At 39.8% G+C, this 26,953-nt stretch overlaps 1 protein-coding gene across 3 annotated transcripts in view; it reads left to right on the top strand.

The window, feature by feature from the left end:
• The first annotated feature begins 16,696 nt into the window (after nt 1-16,696).
• Dnajc5b (DnaJ (Hsp40) homolog, subfamily C, member 5 beta) overlaps nt 16,697-26,953 on the top strand; it is a 92,564-nt gene continuing 82,307 nt past the window's right edge. For 2 of the 3 annotated variants that reach the window (XR_001235494.1, XM_013518139.1), the window contains exon 1: nt 16,697-16,839. The gene's annotated coding sequence lies outside the window, so the exon portion shown is untranslated. Of the gene's footprint in view, nt 16,840-20,749; nt 20,789-26,953 lie in introns of all 3 variants that reach the window. The other variant, XM_013518140.1, reaches the window with a different exon arrangement.

The following is a 26,953-nucleotide window of genomic DNA, read 5'->3' as shown; positions in this document are numbered from 1 at the left end:
TTTTTTTTTTTTTTTTTGGTACTGGCAGTCGAACTCAGGACCTTTCACTTGCCAGGCAGGTGCTGTGCTGCTGGGCTGTCTCCTGGGCCCTGAGCTTCCTTTCTATCCAAAGTCAAAACTTTCAAAAATATTCAGCTGGGCCGGTGCTCTTGATTGTCAGTGTAGAGTTGGCTAAAAGTCCTCAACAGTGGACATACCACAGTCTGAATGTTTAACTGCCTTGCAATTTCCTCCACCAAGTTAATTAGTTGTTGGCCTTTAATCTCAGTTTCCTGTAAAGTTTCTGGATATGAGCAAGATGCAGACAAATTTTCTGCCAGAGCATAACACACATGGCCTGGAGTCCAATTGCCAATGGAGTCCTTCCCAAATGAAATCTCTTGAGTCTGGTCTTAAATGGTTACATTACTGTCAACATCTTACTCTTCAACCTCTAACCAGAATCTCCCATCAAGAATAGCTCAGAACATTCTAGGGCTGTTTCTCCAGCCAGTATCCTCAAAACTTTCCAAATCTCCTTTCTCTGGTGTCAAAACCTGTCTTAGTTATGTTATCATCACTGAGACACAATACTCAACACCCACATCTCCAAAGAAGAAAGGTTTATTTTGGCTCACAGTTTGCAGAGGTTTCAGTTCATAATCATATTCAGCTGGCTGTAAGATAGGACAACGTGACAGAGGAGTCTTGCTTACAGCACAGCAATCAGGAAGCCAGGGAAAGATCAAGGGAGGAAGAAGAGGGATACACCCTCCTGGGCCAAACCCACAGTGACCCACCTCCTACAACCAGGCTTTACCTCCCCATATCACATGTAGCTATAAACTCATCAGTGGACTAATGAGTATCACACCCTATGATCTAATCACTTTCCCCAAACCCTCCCTATGAGTACATGAGCCTTTGTGGGGACATCTAGATATAAACCGTAACAATATCTGATGGTGCTATGTAGCTATTGGAACCAGAGCTGTGACTGCACTTATCTTAAGGATCCAAAAGGAGTAATCAACTCCTTGCCCTACCATGAGTCCAGGAAAACACAAGCACTCCTAATAGAACCAATCCTTTTGTCCTTATAAACAAAAGTCAACTTTCCAAAAAAGAGTAGGGAAGAGGATTTTTATAATATCCTTATGAAATATCTAACCCAAGTGGTCCTTTCTTCCAACTATTGCATAAAGGCAGATATAATTTTTTTCTTAGAAATGACCTCTGAATTGAGATATGACAGAAGCAAGGGTTAGGGAGTGAGAACCAGAACAAATCAACTTGTCCACTTTTGCCTGGATAAGAAAGCAAGTCAACCTTCTGGCACACAGGAGGCAAAGCAGGAAAAGGCCCTGTAATTTTTTGGGTCCCTAGAGCCCACTTCTTTTCAGTTCACATATCAACAGAGTGCCTTAAATATGATTTTCTTCACTCGGTGGAGGAAAGAACTAGGGGTTCAACACAATGTAAGAATGCCTACAAGTTTTCATGCAGAGATATGTACTGTGTGGCTCAGACATGGACTAAGAAGACAGGAAGAACAGGCCTAGGTTCAGTTCTGATATTTACTAGCACCAGGACTTGGAAAATTAGTTAAGAATAACAATACCCATGATGATCAGTTTTATATGTCAACTTGACTAAGACTAGACTAACTTTCTCTAACTAGACTACTTTCTCTAGTTATTCAATCAGACATTCTCTGTGTTGTGGTGAGCATGTTTTACAGATGTGATTAAAGTCCAGAATCAGTAGACTTTAAGTAAGAAAAATTACCCTAGATAATCTGGGAGATTTATTTCAATCAGTTACAAATATTTAAAAACAAGGATAAGGCTTGGCTGAAGTAGAAATTCCACCTATGGAGAGCAACTTCACCCAGCACCCCAAACGCTGGCCTGCTGCTCCCGATGGTTTGGCCTACACATCTCAGCCTTTCCTAGCCAACAATAGGCCTGATGTACTAAAAAGAAACCTTCAGATAAATAGATCGCTAACTGGTTCTGCTTCTCAGGTGGAGCTTTGACTGATGAACCTTGCTCAGTTTATTGTGAAGATTAAATGGAGTAACAAGTGGCAGGCACTTGATATGAGGCCAGAAACATTAAAGAGTGTTTGAATAATGGTGATTGTTAGTATAAGAACTGAGCAAACATTGGATTGCGTCTGCATCTAGCTGGCTCCCAACCTTCACTCTTTACCTGATACAGACTTAGTCAATAACTATACTTGCCAATCTGGACTCTATCACTAATTCAATGTGACCTTGAGCAAGCTGCAGTCTCTATGCCTGTTTTCCTTTCTGTCAAATAAAGGCATAGTGCATCAAATAAATTTTGTATAAAATCTCCCAGCTTTGATGTCAGTTTTAATCTAATTTATCAAATTTTTATTAGACTTTGTCTGCTTCCACTATCCTCCAGACAAGATCTATCACATTACTGGTACATTCAAGGCTGCTTCTACTAAATGGCCCTCTAATTACTGAGTGGTTTATGGCCCGAGAATGCAAGCTAAGTTTAATATTAACCTGGCCAAAGCAATCACATTAATTTAGGCGGTGGTTATAGAGTTCCTGTCTGTCCCAGACCATAGACCAGAGGACATACAAAGAAACATTAAGTCTGGTCCCTGCCCTCAAGAAGTATAAGGAGACATCTACCATGAGTGAGCATATAATTAAGTCCAAGTACTACAAGCGTTGAGAGTGAGGAGACAGTAACACCTTTCTGAGCTATAAGATAAGAATAGCTTAATAGAAGAGTCAGGAATTTAGATAAAGAAAATGTTTATTTAAGAGGTGAGAAAGGAGTTCATTCTTCTGCTCCTAATGTGTATCATGTGTTCCAAACTCTAATGGATGAGATTTGGTGAGCTCTTTACATTGCTGATTGCTTTAGCTGATGACTGAGAAATAGATGCCTCATAATTTCAGGATTTCTCTCCTGTTCTCCCTGGTATCCTTACTAATTGTCATCATTCTGTACAAGGACGGTGGATGCAGTGAGTTTACTATATCATATTCACACATATATACCTTTAGGCATCCTGGTACATGTAGGGGCTCTTCATTGGTACACTTAAGGGCTCTTCGAGGAAGAGCAAGTCCCACTAAGGTGAAGTCCTCCACATTTCTCTTAATCACTGCATATATGGAGCCTCTCACAAAGGAAGTGGTCAGTGAATATTTATGGAATAAATACAGTATCAACACTCTCCAGAACACAGGGAAAGTTTCCTTATCTGAGATATCAGTGGCATTAAAACCCTGATAATGCTGATTCTTATCATTTTTATTTTTAATATCAATCCATCCTGACCCCCTGGCTCCTACTTTCTGAAAAATATTGCTTAAGTCTCTGTCCGAGCTTCTCAGAGTCATTGATAGAACCAATGCCAAAACTTACTGGAGCCAAACAAAAGCTAGTGGTGTGGGTAGAAGAAATGTTATGCTTGAATGACAAGTAAACACCAGAAGGATTAATTTTACAAGCTCACCTTTGAGATCAGATAAAGGCAGTTTGACTTTTTAAACAATAATCATTTTTATCAGTTTAATAAATAGCTCTTAGCAGCATTGATAGTCATCTTTCACAGGGCAGAAGCAAAGGAGCCTTAATAAAAGTTATATTTAAACTGCTCAGCAATCTTACTTCAGTTTATTGCCTTTTTCATAAGAACTTTTTGCTAAATGAGTCTAAAAACTACTTGGTGATGTGAGTAAACAAGCCAGAAATTCTCAAGACTGTGGTCTAATGAAAGCAAATAAATGAAGTTTACAAAATAATTCAGAACTCTGAAAAAGGCAGTGTTGGGATATAAATATAGATTTCTACACACAAGAAGCTAATAATCATAAATCAACATTCATAAAGATCACTGTAAATATTCTAAGTGGAAAAAATAGTCTCAGAAAAGTTTTCTAACCAATTACAAAATAATTCTGCCAGTGTAGTTCCAATGTAATGATTATTAACATTTATATTCCAAGAAATATCTAAAAATGTTTACCGAGTACCAACTACAACAATGAATAGTTCTCAAAACCCATACCATCTAATCGGTGCATATTTACTAAGGACTCTAGTGGGAGTAGTCTGGGTAATATAAAGTACATATGCTATTTTTGCTTATCTATCCTGCATGTATTTTCACTTCTGGTAACAACATCTGTTTTTGTTTTTGTTTTTCTCCAGTACCGGGAATTGAACTCATGACCTTGCGCTTGCCAGGCAGGCACTCTGCCGCTGAGCTAAATCCCCAGCCCCTGGTAACAACATCTGAATTTAACTTTGTGTGGCTACCCTCTCCCATTCCATCCCCTGTGTTCTTTGGGATTGATCCCAACCTCCCAGCTCCAGGGATATTCATGTTATCATGACCTACTCAATAATACTCTGGCCACAGGCATTGTTTTAGAGACGGACATAAATATATGTTGAAATAAAGATGGATTGGGTGACAAAAGCCAGGTCAATGAGATTAAATTCCCAGTTTTTGTTTGAAAACTTTGACCCAGAGAAGTTCCCCTCCTGCAGACTACAAGCTGTGAGGGTGAACTGAGACGCTGATTAGGAGGAGGGTGGAGAGTGCATACGCAAGTCTTTGGGACAGTATTGGACAGCATTTCCAGCTGCTCCAAGTCCTGCCCTTGTTTCTCCTCTACCAGCTGACTAAATGGGCTCTACAACTCTTTCTTCTCCATTGGTTTCCAAGTAAGTATACAGTCAGGAAATGAAAGGAAAATGGGGTTAGCTACTTCCCTCTCAGAAGGGTCTCCTCAGCCTGGCTGTGTGTCTCTCTACTGAAAGCCACAGCTCCTGTTAGGCTACTTTCTCTCTACAACTCTTGGCATATAGGTTCCAGGGACCATCCTTGCTTTACTATCTCAGTCCTCAAATTCATAATGATGTCCCACTGTTTCTTGTTCTGCCACTTCAGTACCCTTTGTAATATTCCCAAGCCTGGCCCTCATCTTTGTACATAGTCCTATTTTTAAAGCTGGATTGAATGGAGCCATCTATTTCCTCCCAGAACCCTAACAGATACAATGCCTATGTCTGAATTCTGGATCCATAATGCTTCAAGATAATGATACTGTGAACTTTTTCAGCTTCTCAAGCTAGTAAGTTCCCTTTTCCTTAAGCAGTTTGAATTTCTTTTCCTGCTGCTTATAACAGAAAGTGCACAGTTTGTTAGGTCCTACTGATTGCATAGACTCACACAAAACACTTTAGAAATGGGAGGGAGCACTGTTAGGTTGCCAAATTTGTATAGTGAAGTCCTGACCCCCAGTACTTCAGAATGTGATTGCATTTAGAGATAGGATCTTCAAAAAGATAATGAGGCCATTAGGCAGGGTTCTAAACCAATATGACTGGCATCCTTATGAAAAAAGGGAACATAAGAAAGACCTGTACAGAGGAAGACCATGGGAAGACCCAGGGGAAAGGTGGCCATCCGTGAGCCAAGGAGAGAGGCCTCAGATGAAACCCACCATCCTAACTCCTTGATCTATGACTGTAGCTTCCAAAACAGTGAGAAATAGTTTTCCTTGCTCAAGACATCTGTTCTGAGGTCGTTTGTTATACCAACCCCAACAGACTCATACATGGATGTATGGGCTAGCGCTGGGAAAAGCACTTCTAGAGATCAGCTGCTGTCTTCAGCTGTTACAACTAGAATGGTTCTTTAGCTACAGCTTGTGTGTATTTCTGTAAGTTGGCTTTATTTACATTTGCTACTCACTGGCCCAAGCTTCCATATTTCCCAATCCACAGGAACCTTGCCTAATTGGTATTGCTAACTACTATCAGTGCCATTGGGGTGAGATTTTTGCACTGACACAACTCACAGAAATAAGCTGACTTTGGAACATATGTCCATTTCTTCTTGCACTAATGGCTGCTATTTGCAAGGAATAAGTCTATGTGAGTTTCCTAGTAATGGTAGTTTGGGGGAGTGCTCTGTTTCACTGTGAAAGAGACGAGAGACCTTTAACAAACCCAGCACTTGGACTCCTAGGTGAGTGGCATGAATACCTAAATGAATAGTGCTAACATATACTGCACAGATATGGTTACAGTTCTTACTGTCGTAGCGGATTCCTCCTCTCAGATGTTTGCATGACCTACTTTCTTGACCATGAGTTTTATGAGAAAACCCAGGATCTTTACCAGACCACTTAGTTTTATTTGAGTTACTTTGATGTGAATTGATATTACTTGAAAACACAATATTTGATTGCAACAGCTGTAAAAGAAAATTGCGATTTTGTCCAGGGAAGAGAAATCTGTTTATGAGTAAACACAGTTTTTATGGATTATTCCTGACAGTGCCAGCTAGTATGACTATGCTCAACTCTTCACATATGTTATGTGATATGGAGGAAATAAAGAAAAAGGTCTTTTACTTCCTGTTAATGTGGCCGAGTCTTAACAAGTTATCTCATGAGGTCATCTACTACCTCAAGCAGGAACTGTTTTCTGCTAGTTTCTTAAGCTCTAAAAAACAGAATTATTTCAGGTTTCTCAAATTCATTCATTCATTGTTTTGTGCCCTGTTGACTTTGCAGTAGCTCTTTACTTACTTCCTGGCCCACAGTATTTGGTGGTTGTGTAGATGCTGGATTTAAGTGTGACAACTTGTGCAGCTGATTCTGTGTGCTTAAGAGTTAATTCATGTTTGTTAGTGGCCATTTTCCACTTTGGAGAGTTGGAGGTGGTGAGTGAAGGGGCTAGGGGAAAGGGAAAGCTTGCAAAGGGACATAAGCTACAGGGCCCCTCTGCTGCCCTACTGGCCCAGTGTTACACAGTGGGATTTCAGAATTGCCTCAGATCTGTGACTGCTTCCACTTCCAGAATAGGCTTTTTGTGTTCATTACCCTATCTCTATTGCACGATTGCACATTCAGCAAATACTTTTATCTTCTCTTCCTCATCTATATTAAAAATATCTCAGCCTCCCCATTGATGTTGGGGCTGGCCATGTGTGCTGATTTTGGCCAATGAATATGAGTGAAGACTTTGAACGTATTTGCACCATTGGGTTGGATGCCCCCTCCCCCCAGTTCTGGCACTTTCTCCTACTCTCTGTGACCAAGGAGAGCTTGTGTCAGGCAGCCAGGGGTACTTTAGTCTAGGTCTCAGAAGGACAGACTCATGGGAAAGACCTGAACCTCACCCATAGCCCACAACAGGATTGTTGCAGCTGGCCAGTTGGCCTTGGGTAAGATATAAATGTTTTATTATTGCAAATCACTTGTAATTTGTTGCACAGACTTATTCCACTAAGAACTGATTGATACATCTGGAGAAATTTCCCCAAATCTCTATAGGATTTGAAGATGAGGGAGGAGGTGGGTGGAAAATTTGAAGGACCTCTGTAAATAACGATCAACTTGACCTAAAAGTCATGTGAGAGCACTCCAAACATCTCATGTGTGAGAGATACTAGAAATATTCCCAAATAACTAGAGTCCAATAAGGTCTTCTTTATGTAGAGTCTTATATCAAAGTTTAGTATTTATTGACGCTATTAAACCAAGGCAATAATTATACTCCTATAACTTTAAATATCTTGAGGATGAGATTCAGATATATCATGCTAATTAATATTAAAATCTTCCTTGTTCTAGAGTAATCTATGTTAATTCATTTTGGGGCAGAATACACAAATCTTAATGACACATTCTCCGTCTTTTTTTTTTTTTTTTTTTTTGCTTCTTTTCCAGTACCGGGAATCAAACTCACAACCTTGCACTTGCCAGGCAGGCGCTGTGCCACTGAGCTAAATCCCTAGCCCTTTTAATGACATATTCTCAATTGTGCTTTTCTGTAATTACTATTAAGATAATGATTAAAACAGATATCTAAGACAAATTAACTTTGTCTATTTTTCTAGAACTAGATTGAAAGGTTAGTTTATTTTTTGAACCATAAGTTTACACCTATTAAAACAAATATAAAGTTAAAACTATTTTTGTAACAAATTTATTTGTCTGTCAATAATAATTTAATTAATAATAAAAATGATATTTGTTTCACTCAGATACAAACTCTATATTTAACCTCATACTAGCAATATATGATGCAATAAATATCAATATAATTAAATAACCCAGACTTATCCATGGAGTTTGCTTTAATGGAACTTAATGTATGTTCAATGACTGCACAACCACTTTAACAGGTTTTTCTTATTTATCTGAGAGACATTTTTAAAAGACGTTTACTTTTCATTTGTTTTGTGGCATTTAACAGGGGAATATTGTGCCACTATCCTGCTTTACAAAACTACAAGGAAGGAACACTCAATTTGGTGTTCATGTGAAATGTAATTACCCACTTTTCTTCCTTTACAGCATGTACTTCAGAGACAGGATGACAAGCTAAGAAGCACATAATACACTTCCTGTCATTAAAAACAGGTACATGCCTTTGAAATTATTTCACAGTGACACTTATTCAAAATATCCTTTCTCTTCTTTTTTGACTATTTTATGAACATTTTTTCACCTCAGCAAGTATTGCCTATTTCATGACAAAGACATAAATAGGAATTTATTGAATAAATGGATTTATCATGCGTAATCATAAGTAAGTATTATAAATTTTAGTATGTATTAAGTTCCATCTCTGCCCTATGACTCACAAAGTGGTCTCACTGGTGAGCTCAGGGTCACTCTGAGTCAGGACGATACAGAGAGTGATTCTCCATCTTGTCCTAAAGAAGTATCATTTGACCTTCACAAAGGCATGTCCACTGAATGGAATCTTTCTTGAGTCTCACAAGCTAATATTTTCACTTCCTCCTTTCAACCTGTGGCATAGATAGTTTCTGTCAGTTCTATAAAGCAAATAATAGTAAAAATCACACTTACTTGCCAACTGGAATTTCCACTGTGCTTCAGTCCTGCCAAGCATTTTGTGTTTCATCTAGTATTTCACTTCTCTGCAGCACTCCTGCACAGCAGGTATCATTATTTTCACAGTATAAATGAGGAAATTGGGCAAGAATTTGAACTCAGAATTGAACTCCAGAAATAGAGGTCTCAGCAATATGGATTTTGCATTTAATTTGCCTTTGAATTGGATGTGATTCTTTGTGTGTGTGTGTTTTTTTTTCACATTGAGTGTTCCTTTTGGCAACTACCAATGTATAGCCACGTCTGTTCTTCTTTGTATCCGATCGTGGTGTCTTCCATAGTAAGTGCCTAACAATTACTATACTTCCTGTAGTCCAAAGACAGCCCACTTTTCCATACTTCAGTGCTTTTTAAATTGGAACATAGGTGAAATTATGTTTTGACTTACATGATAATCCTTTCTTCTTTTCCAAAAAAGCTGTTTTTAGCCCTCAAATGTCCCCTAATGAATTCAACCTTAAAATCAAGAGGTCATTGCAGAAACAAATGAGTAGAATTCAACCCAAACTGCTCAAAGTTTAGGGACAGTAAAAGTAGATGCCTTAATACTGAGTTTTAAACCCAGGAGGAATTCAGAGGGAAATCCACTGAAACTAAAAGGAAAGTCAATTAGAGGTAACTTAGTAGAAACAAAAGTCGTGAGGTCAACAGTTTCAAGGGAACATAGAGATGTTCCACCAGCTCATAAGTGGGAAACGGTTGAATGCTTAATTGTTGGGGTCCCGTCACTGAAGTAAGACAGAAACGCAGGTGGTGAGTAACCAGAAGGAACTCCAGGTCCACCTGACCTTGAGTTGAACTCTATTTTCAGATGTCCTGGAAACAAACCACAAGAAGATACTGTAAAGCATCACCGAGACAAGGATATGGGTGTGTGACTTTTAGCTAAAGCTTAAAGGTAGTCCTGGGAGAGTTTGATGGTGATGTCATGGAAAGAGATATTTAAGAATGAAATAGTTCTCAAAACCTCTGCCCCTGGATGTCCTCCAGGCTTTGTTTGGGCATTAACGCTGTGAATTGAGAGGAGTATGTAAATTATCGTTTCCATTAGGATGGTTTAGACAAAGACAGAGAACTGAAAGTAGCTGTGTTAGTTTAGGGTTCATTTTGTGTTTTTATAAATAGAAGAGACTTGAGAATGTTTCTGTGCTGAGAAAAGAGAGCAGCAGTCTGTCAGAGATAACTGAAGTCAGTTAGAGATAACTGAAATCAGTCAGAGATAACTGAAGTAGCAGAATTAAAGGAGGCTCAGGGCACAAGGGGAGGTAGCTGAAGGAAGGATGCTTTATCCACTGAGCTGAAAGAACTAAGATTGGGCAGAGATGTGAAAGCACAGGAGTGTGGGGGCGGAGTCAGGAGAAAATACTAGCGGCTCTTTAGTTCTTTGCAAAGTAGGTAAGCCTCACTGCTAAGAATGAGAGAATAACAAGAGACAGGCTTCAGGAGACTGGAGAAGACCTGCAATGACTGTGCAGTGGACGAAGAAGAGCGGCCTCGCACTGAGGTCATCATTGAGACTGTCCTGGAATATTTGTGCTGCTGTAATAAAATTCTGGGAACTCAAAACTTTATAAATAATAAAAATGTACATCTCATAGTTCTAGAGGCTGGGAGGCCCAAGATCAAAGTGCCAGCAATTTTGGTGTCGGGTTCCTAACGGCACCTGTTGCTGCATCCTCCAAAGGGGCAAAACTGTATTCACATGATAGAGGATCAGGTTAAAAAGGTCCTGATGTAGACGCCTCTGGCCTGTTTATGAGGAACTAATTCATTCACAAGAGACTTAATCACTTCCCCAGATAAGTTTCAACACATGGATTTGGGGAACATTCAGACAATAGTAGAGACTATTTGTACTGGAAGGGGTCTTCCCTGAGTTATGTATTCGTTTAGCTGTTGTACCTTTTTGGGGTAAGGAAAGAGAAGAAGAAGCAGATTTCTGTCATGGGTTATGAAGCAGAAATTTGTTTTGAGAAGATGGTTTACTTGGAGATTTAGACCACTATCAGCTCCAGTTTGGGTGTGTTTCATAGTGTGTCTTTTGTTTGATTTAAAGCATGTCCAAAAGATCAGGTAGTCCTACCCAAAAGGAATTACATAAATGTACTATAAAACCAAATAGGAGTATTTTTTCAGTTCTTAAAATGTTTGAGTTCTTTATCCTGTGTATAACTTTTTGCTCTTCACAGAGGAGTCATTCAGCAAGCGTGGGAATGGTCCTATACAGCTCACCTTACAGAATCTAAACCAAGGTGTCTCTTCTACATTTTACTGATGATACAAGCATAAAATGTCTCTGCTAATGACTTGAGCATTGTATTTCTTGGATCTCTGATCACTTATTTTTTAATCTTTCAAGGTTAAAATTGAATTTTACAGCATTTAACTCAAACTATCTTTGTTGGCATTTAACTCAAACTACGTTTCAAGGCCAATAATTTTAGAGCATTTAACTCAACTATCTTTAACTGGAACTATCTTTATTGCAATAAAATATTTTATTGCAGCTTGGATCACATTTTCTTTTAATAATGTCATTAACACTATTTAAAATGAGTTCTGGTGGGCTATGTAGTCCTGACTTTGCTTTGAGGAAACAAGATTTTTGTAAGTTCATAAGGTGGATCTCATGGTAACATTAACAATATCTTTCACATTCTACAGAAAGCTCTTTCTTATTCTACAGACATGCTAATATTTCTATTATGCAGAAGTAGTTTTGTTTGGAAGAAGGCCTGGATTTGGATGTACTTTTCAGGATTATTTTGAATCCTTATAACATTCTTTAAAAGAAAGTCCAGCAACTGGGGATATAGGTCAACAGCACAGTGCCTGCCTGGCAAGCACAAGGTTGTAAGTTTGATTCCTGGTACAAAAAAAGAGAGTCCAGCTTCTCAGTCACTAAGGCTTAATTAAAGTCTCTACCATATAGTTTGTTGATATTCCATACCCATTTTGTAGGCTGAGCTCTGGTAACTGTTGCTATGCTGACGCTAGTGTTCAGTGGGTCTTGGAAATCAAATTAACATACGCATCTGCCAAATCAGGAATTCACTATGTGTCCTTCATTTAAAAGTTATAAAACAAAAGAATAATGATATTTAACCTTGGAGAATCCTGAGTATATGGATACAGACTACAAGCATTTTAGTAGGGGAAATAAAAATAATCTATAGGGAAAAAAACAATTAAAAACTGAAAAACAATTTTTTTTAATTCCTTGATTAATAACTTGCTTTCTGAATTTGCTAGATAAAGACTCGTGGTCCCAAATCATATTCCCTAGTTCTTTAGAAATGCCCTTTGAGTCTGCCTAGTTTCTTGGGGTAAGTGCAGGAGCTCACATAATGTGACTCAATCATCAGCTCTAGTTACTTGTTAAAAGTATCAGCTCTTGAGATTCCCTGCTCAAAAACCAGAAATTTGATGGCTGGGCCAACAGTCTGTGTTTAAATAAGACTTATAGGTAGTCTGATGTTCTGCTCTAACATCTGGAAACCTCTGGCCTACAGCAAATGTTCTCGAGCATTTATGCACATCAGAATCTCCTGAAGGACTTACATGTGGGTCTGTCATCCAGCACTGGAAATTTGGAGGCAGTAACACCAGGGATCTGTGTGAGAGGCTCAGGCTCGCTCTCTCTCTCTTTCTCTGTCTCTCGCTCTCACTCTCCGTCTCTCTCATATAGTTGTCCATATCTTCATGGACACCCAAATTTACAGATATACAAATCTCTTATTTGTATTTATCTTATGCACACTCTTCCCCATAATTTAAGTAATCTCTAAGCTATTTATAATAGCTAAGACAATGTAAATGCTATGTAAATAGTTAAATCAAATTGTTTAGAATAATAACAGCAAGAATAAGCCTGCACATGTTCAGTATAGACACAATTTTTTTCAAACATTTTCTATCTGCAGTTGGTTGAATTCATGGATGTGAAGGCCATGGACAGAGGGCTATATGTCTATGTACACACATACACATGTACACACACATATTAATATATATTAATAAAGAAGGTGGTCTATAGACCACAATATGAGAAATTCTTCCTTGAGATGAAATGTAAGTGTTGACAATAATTAGTAATTTTCCCAGATAATCCCTCTGTATAACTGAGAACTGAGTAAAAATCTTTGACCTCTGACTTACAAATATCTCCTTTTGTTTTTTGATACTGAGAATCAAACTCAGGACTTGCGCTTGCCAGGCAGGCGCTGTGCCACTGAGCTGTATCCCCGGCCCACAAATATGTCATAATTTTCATTTGGCCTCAAGAAGTCCTGCTGCCAGGCCTAGTGGCACACATCTGTAATCCTTGCACTCAGGAGGTTTTAGTAGGAGGATCATCACGAGTTTGATGCCAGCTTGGGCTACATAGTGAGTTCGGGGTCAGCCTGCACTACCCTGTCTCAAACAACCAAAAGAAAGAAGACCTGCTAATGGAAGTTTGGGAGTTCCCCATCCCACTGCTGTGAGGACCCAGGGCCTCATGTGCTCCAGGTGAGAGGAAGTGCCCATCTTTAGGACAGGTAGTTCTTGGTTATCATTATAAAAACATATACTAAAGGGAAGCATGTAGTCTTTACTTCTATGGGAATGTAAAGTACTAACGTACAAGCTCAGGCAAAACAAAACATAAAGGAGTACCTTAGAAGTTTTATTTTCCCCCTGAGATAACAGCTGGAGGGAGATCACTTAGAGGAAAGGAGCCTTTATCCTGACACATCTTCCATGGAAACATGTTCTAAGCATGGTGATCTTTAATGTGAGTTTTAGGGATTATCAGTTTAGTATGGAAGGTGTATATAAATATATCTCTGCTGTCTTTTGTCACTGTGACAAAATACCTGAGAATAACAACTTACAGGAAGAAAAGTTTATTTGGGTCATGATTTCAGAAGTATTGGTTCACAGTCAGTTGGATATTGTTTCTGAGCCTGTGTAGAGGTGCAACATTATTGCAGAGAGGGTGTAGCAGGGGAAATCTGCTCATTTTATGCAGCAAAGAAGCAGAAAGACAGAGCCATAGTGGAAAGGGCCAGGGATGAGATAGAGTCTTGAAAACCACACTTCCAGTGCCTGCTTCATCCAACTGGACCCCACCTCCCAAAATTCCACCATCTCCCAGTATGCCATCAAATTAGAATATGTCAACAGATAGATTAAGATCAAGTTAGCGCCCTATGATCTGATTGCTTTCCGAAGTCTCATCAGCTGGCAGTGAAGCCTTCAGCACAATGTAAGTAATTTTTCTTGAATGCAAGTTTCGCTTATTGAAAATAAAAAGAAGAAAAAAATAGAAGTGAAAAGGAAGAGTGGAAAGAAGAACTAGAAACGAAAAGAAGAGGAGACAAAATGCTGCACGCAGAATGGGTGACTGGAAAAGTAAGGCCAGCGAGCCTTTCATGGAACATTTCAGATCCCAGTCATGATGGTCTCTAACTGCAGTTTGGACTCAAGCCCTGATCATTTCTTTTCCCCATCAAACCTGCTACAGATCTGTGATGAGAAAACAGAGTTTTTAATGCAGACAGAAGTTTTGATGGAATTAATATGATTTGCTTCCATCAATTACATGTTTTATACTAGGTGTTAGGACCAAATTAATGCATTAATAATTAATTTATTTTAATTATACAATATTTGTTTAAACCATTACCTGACACTTAAGATAATTGGTGCTGTATTTCTATTTATATTTTGACTTTAAAATATTTTTAAAATCCTCTTAGTAAAATGCATGAGTTAATTTAAATGAAAATATTAAGTAAATATTTGTGTTAGGATGGCAACATTCCAAAGATGGTATATAAATGATCAAAATTTTGGAAACCCTGATTCATAGCATTGCTTTTAGGAGTTCGGCGTCATTCTTTTTATCACTTTTCTAATGCTGAGCTTTTAATGTGTTTTCTGTTCTAAACAGTGCTTCAAAGGATTTCTTGTTGCTAAATTTTGCTCATCTTCATAATGGTTCCCTTAGGAGAACTCACAGGTGTGGAATTGAGTTGAAGAGAAATAATTATATTAATTTAAGTTTGAAATTAGTATTCATTAACCATTTCTTTAAGTTTTTATGAAGACATTTAGGAAGTTAATAAAATAGTATTTATGATCCAGGGGAATAATTTTTCTTCTTTACTCAAAGGTTGCTTAATGCAGCTGCCTCCAAGTGTATTCTGGGTCTGAATAACAGTTCCTCCCACCCTGGGGAAGCCCTGGAGTGGGGAAAACCCTTGGCTGGAAGATCTGGTTTGTATTAATGTTAACCTTTCTATTTAATTAGCTTTGTGATCTTGTGCAAGTCACAACCTCTCTAAACTGTAATTTTCTTATCCATAAAATTATACTAAAAATACACTGCTTACCTCATCAAGATGTGAAGGTGAAATAAAATAATATGTGAAAATGTCCTGTAAATGCTGAGACAAGATATAAAATATTAACTGTTGGTATTTTAAAAGTACACTATATGCCACCCTCTTGAGGGATTCTGAGAGCATAATTCTCTTGATTCATAGATACAAATTATCTCGGGCAACCCAGATAATTTTTTTGGAATCGTAAATGTTGTCGGGTAGTTCTTTTAGAAATGGTTTGCCAAACAAAAGTATTTCAGGCCCTTCATGTTTCAAACAAAGAATTGGATGGGAAAAGCCAAAAAATAGTGCCAAAAGTTTATTTTAAAACAAGGGGTGAAAAGAGAGAGAAAAGGACAGAAAGTAACAATAAAAGTTGTAGATGCAGGGTAGGCTATCCTGAGAACTCATGATAACAAGCTCCTCGTGGTGTCTTATCTCTTTTCTCCAGTCTACATCTGGTGAGAGCTGGTGAGAAGTTCTACATAAGGGGTCCTGAGAGTATTCTGGCCTCACCCTGGGATCTTGAAAAAGGCAGGTCCAACCCACTGCTGCCTTAGGATCTTGTAATTGGCAGGTCCTGCTCATTTCGCCAGGCAGCTTTGCCATGCCCTACCTCCTATATCAATAAAGGGATACTGTGTAGAAATAGTAAAGGATATGAAAAAAAAATAACTAAATTGTACTGAGGAGCTATGTCTTGCAGATTGTTCCCTCCTATCTCCTCCTCAGCAAAAACTAGGAGCTGATATGGCATTGCAGTAAACACAAATTCTTTGTTTTTATTTGAACTTTGTTGCTCAACGTCAAATGTCAGTGAAAATATTGGTTGCTCAGAAGTCACATTACTTTTTAATCTAGTATTGGTATGGTGGCTCAAGATTTCTGAGTCCAGGCTAGGACCAGAATCAGATATTCTTAGTATACATAGGTTATCAGAAAAACTGAGACTATTCTCCCCCAGTGCACGTTAGCTGAATGATCACTTGTCATGGGTAGATTTAGGTGAAAACTCAACTACCTACCAGAAAGTCCTGATGTTGATCAAACCCAAATAGAGGGATGTGAATGTAGTATGTCCAGGAGCGGACATCAACACTGAGGGCCCCTGGGTGCTAGTTAGATCTGCCACTTCATCATGCAGGTCCTTAATGTCCTCTTCCGTAAAATAACGGAGTTAAGAATCTAATCACTGGTCAGTTTCCAAGGTCTCTTCCTTCAGTAAGATCACGTGATTCTGGGAGTCAGCTTATAACTTGCCCAGGAGTTCTTCCTTGAGAACCCTAACAAGGTTTATAGTGATAGAGTAAATGGAAATTGAGGGACTGTACTTCCAACCTTCTCCCAGGGCAGCATGAGAAATATCGTCCAGGATGGTCTCTGCTGGACCTGGGGACGAACAAGGATTCTACTCTGTGACATCACAATATCCAGCCCAGCCCCGATCTCAACATCTGAGCAGAAAAAGTAGCAGAGGTTCAGGGATTGATAGAGCAGAAGTCGAAGCCACCTGAAGGACGTGGAAGGAACCAGTCACCCATGCCTCCAGTTCAGGTTTGTGACATTTACTAAGCTCAGAAGAGAACATGCTGGTGTCTCAAAGAAAAGGAGAGCCCCTCCCCCAAGCTGAGTGTGTCTCCAGTTTAGGAAGAATAGTACAAGCACAGATGTGCCACAGATATCTTTGGGTGTTTGTTCCCATGGAGTAGACAGGAGGCCAAAGGCAGGCCCAGCAGAGCAGGACTGGAGGACATTCTCTCAAGAGATAGCCAGGCTTGTCAGGGAGCCAGACCACAAGGACGTTTCCTAAGCTCTTACTCCCTGCCCTCACCTCAAGTATGGGGACTATGAGAACGACACAGGTATCTTAAGTGGTTAGTGCAAAATTACTTGCCTAAAGTATTCCTTATTTGTCGTCTGGTAATAAATATTTTCCTAGGTAGATTTTTTTACTAGCTTCTCCCCAGAATGACAGAAAAGAGTAAACTAAGAAAAAAGTTAAGCAAAAGAAGCATTTTAATAAAAGATACTACAAAGAATATAAACGAAAGTAACGAGAAGGGAAAAAAAGTACTATTCATTTAGCAACCAGACTAACTGTAAAGACTAGTTTTGAAATGTCAAGCCTTCACACTCAAAGGCCACCCCTGATAAACAGTGGAAGGCCTCATGGTTGAGAAGTCAAACAGTTCAGCTGGAACCCTCTACAGCTCCTCCTCTTTAAGGGACTTGTGCCAATGAAATCATCACTGGAGACGTAGACAGTTCTGTTTTCTTTTCCTTGCCTTGGATTTTGGCTTCCAAAGTATTTGTTTCTTCCTTGAGTCTTGAGACCCAGAGAGGCTCCAAGTGACAGCAAATAGCTGTTCTGTGTACTAGCTGGGAGGAGCTCAGTGTTAGTGCCAGGCTCTGATTCATCTCCATTTGGACTCCCTTGAGTCTTAGCCCATGGTGACCCCAGAGTCAGAGCACAGGACAGCTCAGGCAGACTAGCTGAGCATTGCTTGCAAGAGGAGAATTTGCAGTGCTACTCCCTGAGTGGAAACAGCAGTCCAGGGTCCTGACAGGTAGATCGGTCACCCACAGGGCACCCAGTAGCAACAGATGGGAAGGAAGGAGACCAAATATTCATGAGGCACAATTTTAATGCTCTTTGGCCTCCAACATATCATGAATAAATATATCACAGCAGTAAGGTCAGTACTCTCAAACTCTATAAAAGTAGCAATAACCCAAAGCATGTAAATTGTGGAGAGCTCCAGATAAAAACAAAATGTGCTGCTTGCACATTAACTTTATAGCTCATGTTCAACTTCCATCTAGAGATGTTACTATGGCTTTTACATTCAGATTATGATCCAACCTCTTAAGACCTTGAAAATTAAAATTTCATTGGTCCAGTTTTAGACCTCATTCATTTTATAGTCAATGAAAACTAAGTTTAGGCTGAACCTAAAATAATGTCCACAAAGCACAGTGTCCTACCTCATCTACATTTATTGACTGTAATGTTCTCTGACAGTTGTGATAGTCATATATACCTCAGAAGTTTTGAGTTTCAGGGAACTAAAAGCTTATCCACTCTAATATCTCCATTTCCAGAAGAGGAAATCAGCACAGGGATGTTAAGTGTCTTCGTTAAAGATGTCCAGCTAAATTAGAGTTGGAACCAAACATTTCTTTAGTATTCTCATTCTTAGCCTGGTGGTTTTTCTAATACACCCTCCCCTACATTCATGTTCAGTGAGTTTATTGGTTCATATTTAAACTAACTCTTTTAATTTCCGAGTTAGAATATTCTAAAATGAGGATATCAGTTTCTCACCCTGCTGTGGTGAACGGTACATGCAGGCACTCTGTGTAGGTGGTGCTGGTCACCCCGCCCCCTCAGCCTCTGCAGCTCCCGACAAAATAAGCTTTATCTAAAATCAAGACAAAGCACCCACAACACATTCAGAAGTCTAAGAATATAGTAAAATCTGTCTAAGGAAATTGACAAGCTACTGTGCCTTGAAGCCTGATTAGCAGTAGTCCATTAAACAGAAAAAGCATTTACACAATGTGCAAGACTTTTGCTTTGTAATAAATATACAGTCTTCTTCTGTGTTTTGCAGTTCAAGTAGATGTACTTTAATTACAAATATGTGTATATATATCCATTTGTGGACACATTGAGTAAACACTTTATCTGACAGATGAAAGGCTATTACACACATCAGCAGTAACAAACTTACTCTTCTTAACCTACCATATCTCCTAGATACTAGATACTAGTCTTTTTCTGACCTATCCTATTAATACATATTTTATTTGGAATCATGTTTTCTATGCTATATATGTCTTGCATCTCCAATTAATCTGCACATTTGAGCCTGGGCACTCCCTGTACATAAGTACTCATAGGTTTCCCAGTTGAATTCAGTACGGATGCATTAATGTATGTCTCAAAATACAAATTCTGAAAAAAAAATGAAATGGAAAAGAATTGTTTTAGATAAAAATAGTCCTAATTTACATAGCTGTCAGCTCCATCACTGGCCTTAAAAGATTCTCTTGATATTTCCTACACTATTAGATTGGTTTCAGACAACTGAAGATTATATTTCCTAAAAAGATCTCACATGTATTTCTGATTTTCCATGCAGATTGTCTTTAGTAAAAGAGAATTATGAAGCATTTACTAATAGAAAAAACATTCCATCATGGCATAAGGGTTAACAGAGCTGTGGTAATATCTCTCAGCTTTCATATTAATTTCTAAAGTTATATAATATATTGAGTAATTTTGCACATAGTATGCATTAGAAAGCAGGAGAAAGCTAGTGGTGGAAAACAGGAATAAAAGAAGTTTTAGTTTTAGCTTCTTCATTGTGGTTTTGAAGTCTCAACATCTTCCAGTAAACTAAAACACAGGTATGTCAAGTAAACTTTTGAAAATTTCCCCTCAAATAACTCACTAAGATGCAGACTGACAAGTCTTATTAAAGAGCTCTGGGAGGAAGGAGGAAAAACAATAAAAGAAAGCTGCCTCTCCAGAGAACCTGAGGCATTTGACCCTCTTTCTACCACCACGTGGGTTGCGCGGCATCTGGCCACACCTGGCCCTCTGACACACACAAGGCACTCCCCTGCATCCTAGCCCGGCTTCCATGCCCACTCCCCTAAGAATTGTGCAACAAGGCCTTTGTAACCTGAAACCTGTGATATCTGGAAAGGTGTGTGACCCAGAGCCAATGGGTGTTGTTGCCACTAGTGTCCTGCAGGATTTTATGCTGTTTACCCCACGCCCCATGGGAACTTCAGAAGGAGACAGGTATGCTCTAAGGCAAGTGGAGAGAAGGAGTCTTCAGCGGAACTGCACACCAAGCATCCTAGTGCCTTTCCCCACGTTGCTAGCCTCCAGAGCATGCTTCTCACTGCTGCCCAGAGACCCGACCCACTTTTGAGCCACTCCTTCTATTCCCAATTGTGCCCCTACTGAAAGCTATGAGTTGCAAGCCTTGTTATTCCAGTGCACTATCGAGGGAAAGGGGTGATCCTAGCTGGGAATTCTTATTAAATAACAGTATTGGTGAAAAAGTGCCAGGGGCCGGTGACAGGACAGCTAGGAAAATCTTATGGTCAGTGGCCCACTAATGATCATCATCTCATAGCACAAGCACAGCTTTCTATGCTTCTCCTCCTCTCTCCACAAACACCTTTCTTCATCATGACAAGCATACAGTGCAGCCACCATTTTACTTGGGGTTGTCCCACTTCCCTCTAGCTGGGGAATAGAATCATAAGCTGAGGCACGAACACCCTTCAAATTGCCTAAACATAGTGATGGCCTTGTCGACAGAACTAATGAGAAAGATGTGAAAGATTTTCCTCAGTCTTGCCGTTTGCTGCTTAGTACTACAAAAATAACTGTAAATGATAAGTTCTATATTGTGTTTTGCTAATCCTTTTTATTAACTAATAGGGGTCCCAGGAAGATGAATTTAATCTGTTGACAATTAGGGTAAGTAATTAATTAATTGTGCAGTGCTTTGTCCTTATTCTACCATTCAGCCGCCCCCTCTCCAGCTGGCATTTAAAGTATTCTCCTCCTTCCAAGTATATTCAGAATACAATCTCTTTAGTACTAAAAGAGGGAGCAGCTTTTTATGTTAGGATAGGTTCCTTTCTGTGTTGGTAGTTGATATTATTTCACTCCACTAAGCAACATGGCATCTCTGGTCACATGAGCGTCCTTTCCGGGAGGTTTTATTCTATTCTCCTTTCTACCCCCCTCTCCCCAAATTCACTGTGAGTTTCAATCAGATTTGTAGTTTTTGAAACCTTATTACACACCTGGGACTCTATCAGGCACTGTGACAATAGCAAAATGAAATACTTGGCATAAATGAGGCTCCTTAAAAGTTAGGAATTTAGTTAGGGAGACCAGATGTACACCTGCAAAGAGTTCAAAAGCAAAGAAGGAGTTCATAAACTATGTGAGAAATGTGCACACTGTGGACTTCAAAGTGCCTCAGGGGTTCAGAGCAAAGAACAGACAGAGCTGCTTGGAGAGTTCACGTGATCGCCACTGGGACACGGGAGGAAACTTGAAGGAAGAGAAACAGAATCTAACTCACTAAACCAAACTTAGGGAGCAAACGTTTGTGACGATTTTGGCCCTGGCAAGATGTTTTTTCTTGTCCCTCTCACGGATCACTCTCCCTTTGCTTTTACAACTCTGCCTGCACGGCAAACAAATTATATCTTTTTGTTGGAACATGGGAAACAGGAGTCAAACATCTGGGCACCGGGGGAAAATGACCCAAGCAGATGGTTGCCGTGCAAGGTGCTGCGTACTGTACCTAGGGCTGTGTCAGAACTTAACTATGCACCTTTGTTCTCTGAGCCAACACTCTAGAGAAAAATATCCCTGATCTAATCCATTCATGCTCCCCTTTTGTGATTCTTATCTCAGCCGGTGACCTCTCTGTATTCCCAGTTACTCTGGTGAGAAGCTGATGTCCTCGCCTATTCCTGGGTCTATCTCCCTTTTCCCTTGCGTTTGGTTATCAAGTCCACAGGTTTAGAGCATCACATGTCTTTTGAATCTAGCCCTTCCAGCCAGATCTGCCTGCGGCCGCCTGGTCCAGTTCTCATCATCTCCTCAGCTACACCCCTTTGTACTCCATCAGTCACTTCTTTCTAAAATATAGAGACTGTTACTCCCCAACTTAAAAGCTAGTTCACATTTTTCCCTTTGCTTCCAAAACAAGGACTAAACTTCCCTTAGACTTCAAAGGCTTTTACCTTTTCTAACTTTACTGAGCTACCCATTTCCCAATTTCTTTCCACCTTACGTATAAGATGGATTCAGTTTTATGGTTTTATGTGTAGATGTCCTCCCAAGGCCTCAGGTGCTCATAGGTGAGGCCTGTGGAAGGTTATTGAACTAAAGGGACTAGGTAGCTGACTTACTAGTAGGAGGCGGGGCCTGGTCAAACAGAATGGTCACCGAAGGTGTGGCTTGGAAAGGATTATCTTCCTCCTCAGAGCTTCTTTTGATGTCTCTGATTCATGTCTGCCATTCCATGAGCCGCCCTCCTCTGCCATGCCCCTCTACCATGTCATTTTGCCTTGGAGCCAATCAGCTACAGACAGGAACTGCTATGGACTGTGTGCCATAATAAACTTCTCATCCTGCAAGTTGTGGGCGTTGGGTAGTGTGTTCCAGTGATGACGGAAAGTGACTAAGACATCCAGATACTTTCAGTTTTTCAGCACAACACTTTCTTACCTCCATTGCCTTCTTTAGCTCTTTGGATAGTTGAACTCCTCAGGGATCTCTCTCTCTCTCTCTCTCTCTCTCTCTCTCTCTCTCTCTCTCTCTCTCTCTCTCTTCTACCTCCATTATATATTATATTCTCATAACTTCCTTATTATTTATGACTCTACTCTGAAGGAATGAGCCAACTGGGATTTGAAGACCCGTACACAGGAGGTAGAAGAATGTTTAGAGGCTCAGAGGGAAAGGAATTACGTGCTCAAGAAACTGAACAATGGACAGAAGTTAGTGCACATTGAATCTGAGTGGAATGGAAGGAATTAGTAACAGACAGCCACGAAGAAAAAGGCCAAAGACTGAGGAGCTGGTCCTCTCGAGATTGGATTTTTTTCTTTTTGCTTAAATTCAACAGACAGGTTGAAGAGGTATAAGCAGGATACTGATATGGTAATGTTTGTATCTTAAAAGAATGCATTTCTAGAGGGGGAGAAGGGAGTGGAGAAAGGCTAGAGCAAAGGCTGCCCGTGAGGAGGCTAGGTAGGTAAATCAGAGGGACGGTGAACTTTGTCTAGGTTAGTAACAGCAGGAAAATGGAAAGCAGTGAACTTTCAAAAGGCAGAGAGCTGTCAAAAGGAAAATTGATTAGGCCTAGCTGATTGATTGGGCATGGATCAAACAGAGAAGCCAAGTGAAAGAAGACCCCCAGATTTCTGGTGATGCCAAAGAAAAGCCCAGAACGATACCGTATATGACACAGCATCATTTCTTGCAAAAGACCTGCTAAGGAGATTGGATTTTACCTTGTAGAAAAGAGGAAACAGAAAGGATTTCTCAGAAAAACTGATATTTTTTGCCGGGCATGGTGGCACACTCCTGTAATCCCAGCACTCGGGAGGCTGAGGCAGGCGGATCGTTGCAAGTTCGAGGCCCGCCTGGGCTACAAAGTGAGCCCAAGGACAGCCTGAACTGCATAGCAAGACCCTGTCTCAAAAAAAAACCCAAAAAGCAGAAAACAAAAAAAAAAAAAAAAAAAAAAAGAGAAAAACCCACATTTTTGAAGTGTGCCCTGGAAGTGGGGCAGAGGACATCCTGGAGGAGGAAGGACTGGGCGCAGGTGGGTGAGGAGGCAGTGGCTGTTGAGGTGAGATGCTCAGTGTACACCCATCTCGGCCCCGGAGGTCCTGTCCCAAACAGAGTTTCACGAAAAACATAATTTTGTTGTAGTCAGGGTTTGCACAGGGAAAGATTTAATACAGGACATGTGATCTATAGGATTATTTTATAATATTCACCCAAAAAGTTAAATGAAGAAGAGTGGAAGAGATCTGTCCCTGTATTAGAGACGGAAGAATCCGGCTGAAGGCCTGGATCCCCTGGCAGTGTCACACAGGGTCCAGCTGAAGACCTACAGCCCATGAGTCCAGAGGGAGGCCTAGAGCCCATGACAATGTCTCGTGTAAGTCTGTATCAACGATCTGCACTGGGAAGGCCTGAAAGTCAGTGGTAGGAGCTAGAAAGTCTATGCCATCAGAGTGAAGGACCTGTGTCATCAGGCTGAGAGATCTGCACTGGAGCTAGGAAGCAGTGCTCAAGGTAGGGACCAGAACTCCCCTGAAGAGGCAGTAATTTCCGGTGACAGTGAGGACCCAAGCTCCTCCAATGAGAACAATATGGTTCATACCAGGAAAGCCAGAGTGACAAGCTTCTCCAGGAGAGTCAGTAGTGCACCATCTTCCCCTCCAGTTCTCCTTTTATGCCGTGGCAATAATCCCCAGGTGGGCCTTCCACACCCAGCGCCACACTGATTCAGTTCAGCTGTGTGTTACAAATTGCCCATTAGTTAATCTACCACCAGCATTTTAGCTGAAAAATAATATGGACATGCAATAAAAAAGTTTAACAGTTTAAATGTCGAGCTATGAAAAATTATTCTCCCTCCCATCTTAGATCCCAGTCTTTCTCCTCCATGGAACTAAGTTTTATACATTGTATATTCTAGAAATTTTCTAGATGTGTACGCATGTGTATTGTGCATCCTTTTGCTTTCTTTCTCATGTGCTTATGCATGTGTATAAAACATACATACAGAGATCTATTTTATTTTTAAATTAGATTATCATACATATTTTTCTATGCCTTGGTTTAAAAAAATTAGTTTCATTATATATTTTTAATTGAGCTATAACTTATATAAAATAAAATGCACAGATTTAACGTATACAATTATATGTATTTTGATGGTTTATATACCTCAGTAGCTGCCACACTAATTAAGACATGAAACATTTCAATCACCCCAATAAATTTGTTCCATACCTATTTATTTATACCACATAGGTAACCACTAATATTTTCACCACCATAGGTTAGTTTTTCCTGCTCTAGAATTAGTACAAATGAAATCACACAATATGTAATATTATTTCTTTTTTTTTCTTCCAGTCAATGTAATGTTTTTGAAATCCATCTCTATTTTGTTCCTCATTGCTGGAAACTATTCTCTTGTATGGGAATCGTTCCAAGTCATTACAATATGTGACCTTTCTCTCTCCACTTTGTAGAGATGAAGAGCCAAAAGAATTGAAATTGAAATTTAGAGAATAAACTTGAGATTTTGAAATGGGATAGAGGCAGAATATGTTAGAATCTTGGCAACAGTCAAAATGGACTGTGGAGTGACCTATGGGGCCCTTCAAATTGGGGCGTATGCTGAGTTAGAATGAGTTGCCAGATGATCTGTGTAAATGAGGGCCACAGGACTGGCCCCCTCAGAGGTCTGGGTCATGTGCCCACATTTCCCTGGGAAGGCCTGGCCCTGATGCCTCTCACAGGTAACTGCTGTTGTTAGGCTTCTTGGTTTTGATGACTGTTTGCATTGTGCTTTCCTGAGTCTTGCTGTGGTTCTTTCCCCCCCGCCCCTCCTGTACCTGGAATCGAACTCATGACCTTGCGCTTGCCAGGCAGGCACTGTGCTGCTGAGCTAAATTCCCAGCCCCTGCTCTGTGGTTCTTGAACCAAGCCTATAACGTCAATGGGATGCATGTCCGTTTTTTTACGCCATTTCTTTCTGAAATTCATATCTTCCCATTGTTTCTCAGTGAATATAGTTTTCCTTTGAGAATGCTTCTGGTGCCTGTCTTTAGGAAGGTGCTCACAGCCTGACGTCTTTGGATCGAGGTGTGTTTCTATGCTCAGGCCCAGCTTTTCCATAATTATTCTATTGCTCAGTCTTAAACAGTTAACCACTTTCCAGAATGGCTCCTACGCAAACTTTTGAATATGGTGGGCACTGCACTAGATTTCTTTTCTATGTCCAGCCTGTCATGCAGGACTCACCTTCAGAGTAAAATTTTGCACTGTTTTTTGCCGTCTACAATATGTATGGGTTCTTCTTGGGGCTAGTGCTGCTGACCCAGTATGTTGTTTCTCTCCAGGGCTACTGACACTCTCCGGGCTTATCTTTTTTCTGTGGAGATAGATCCCCCTCCCCGGGAGCTTGGGCAAGCTCTGCCAACTGCTTTGTTTTTATCTGCATTGTACTCTATTCCTCCAGCTTCTGAGTAGTTTCAGCTTTCCTCTTAACACCTTTCTGATTTCTAGAGATCTGCTTCTTTTTTTCTCTTCATCAAATTGTTGCTTTCCAGGCGTCTGGGTTCCTGGAGAGGCTGTTTTTAGTCCTTCTCAGTTTCCACTCTCGATCATGAGTATTATTAACTGATATGCCATTAGCTATCACACCTATGGATTAATTATCTCATTTAATTTTCAGAATGGCTGCAGGTGCAAAGTAGTCTTATTCCCATTTGTTCAATGCCTTTTTACTTAACAAATGTCTGTACATCTTAGAGATAAAGAAACAGGTTCAAAGAGTTCAAGTAGCTTCTCTAAGGTGTCACAGCTAGTAAATGACAAAGCCAGGAATCCAATCCTTGTCTAAATACTTCAGGAGCTCCTCTTTTTTATTTTAAAGAGAACAATAGAAAAAAGAACAATAGCAAAATACAAACAAAATAAAGCAAGAGCATTAAAAATGGTACAGGGTTTTAAATCAAATGATAGGAATTAACAGTGGTTGTTATATCACATATTGTTATCTTCAACAAAGTTGCTCAGATTACCAGATGTAAGAATGCAAGATTGATCAAACCACTAAAGAGAATAAGAAAGTAATAATTTAAAAAAACATTAGAGACAATACAGAGTTTCACTAGACAAGATGGTAGGAATTCGCCAATGGTTGTTATATTGTGCATTGTTGTCTTCATATCAGTTGCTCAGTTTACCAGGTATAAGCATGCAACATTGGTCAAAATATAAAAAAAATTAAGCTTTAACTGTTCCCTTCAGTAAACCACCAGACATCAGCAGTACAGTTATCCCAGCTATCTATCTATCAATCTATCT

This window comes from Chinchilla lanigera, unplaced genomic scaffold, assembly GCF_000276665.1.
Source record: "Chinchilla lanigera isolate Chin_1 unplaced genomic scaffold, ChiLan1.0 scaffold00043, whole genome shotgun sequence".
Classification (NCBI taxonomy): Eukaryota; Metazoa; Chordata; class Mammalia; order Rodentia; family Chinchillidae; genus Chinchilla; species Chinchilla lanigera.
Note: the sequence above shows the minus strand (reverse complement) of the source record. Positions and strands in the feature narration are given on the sequence as shown.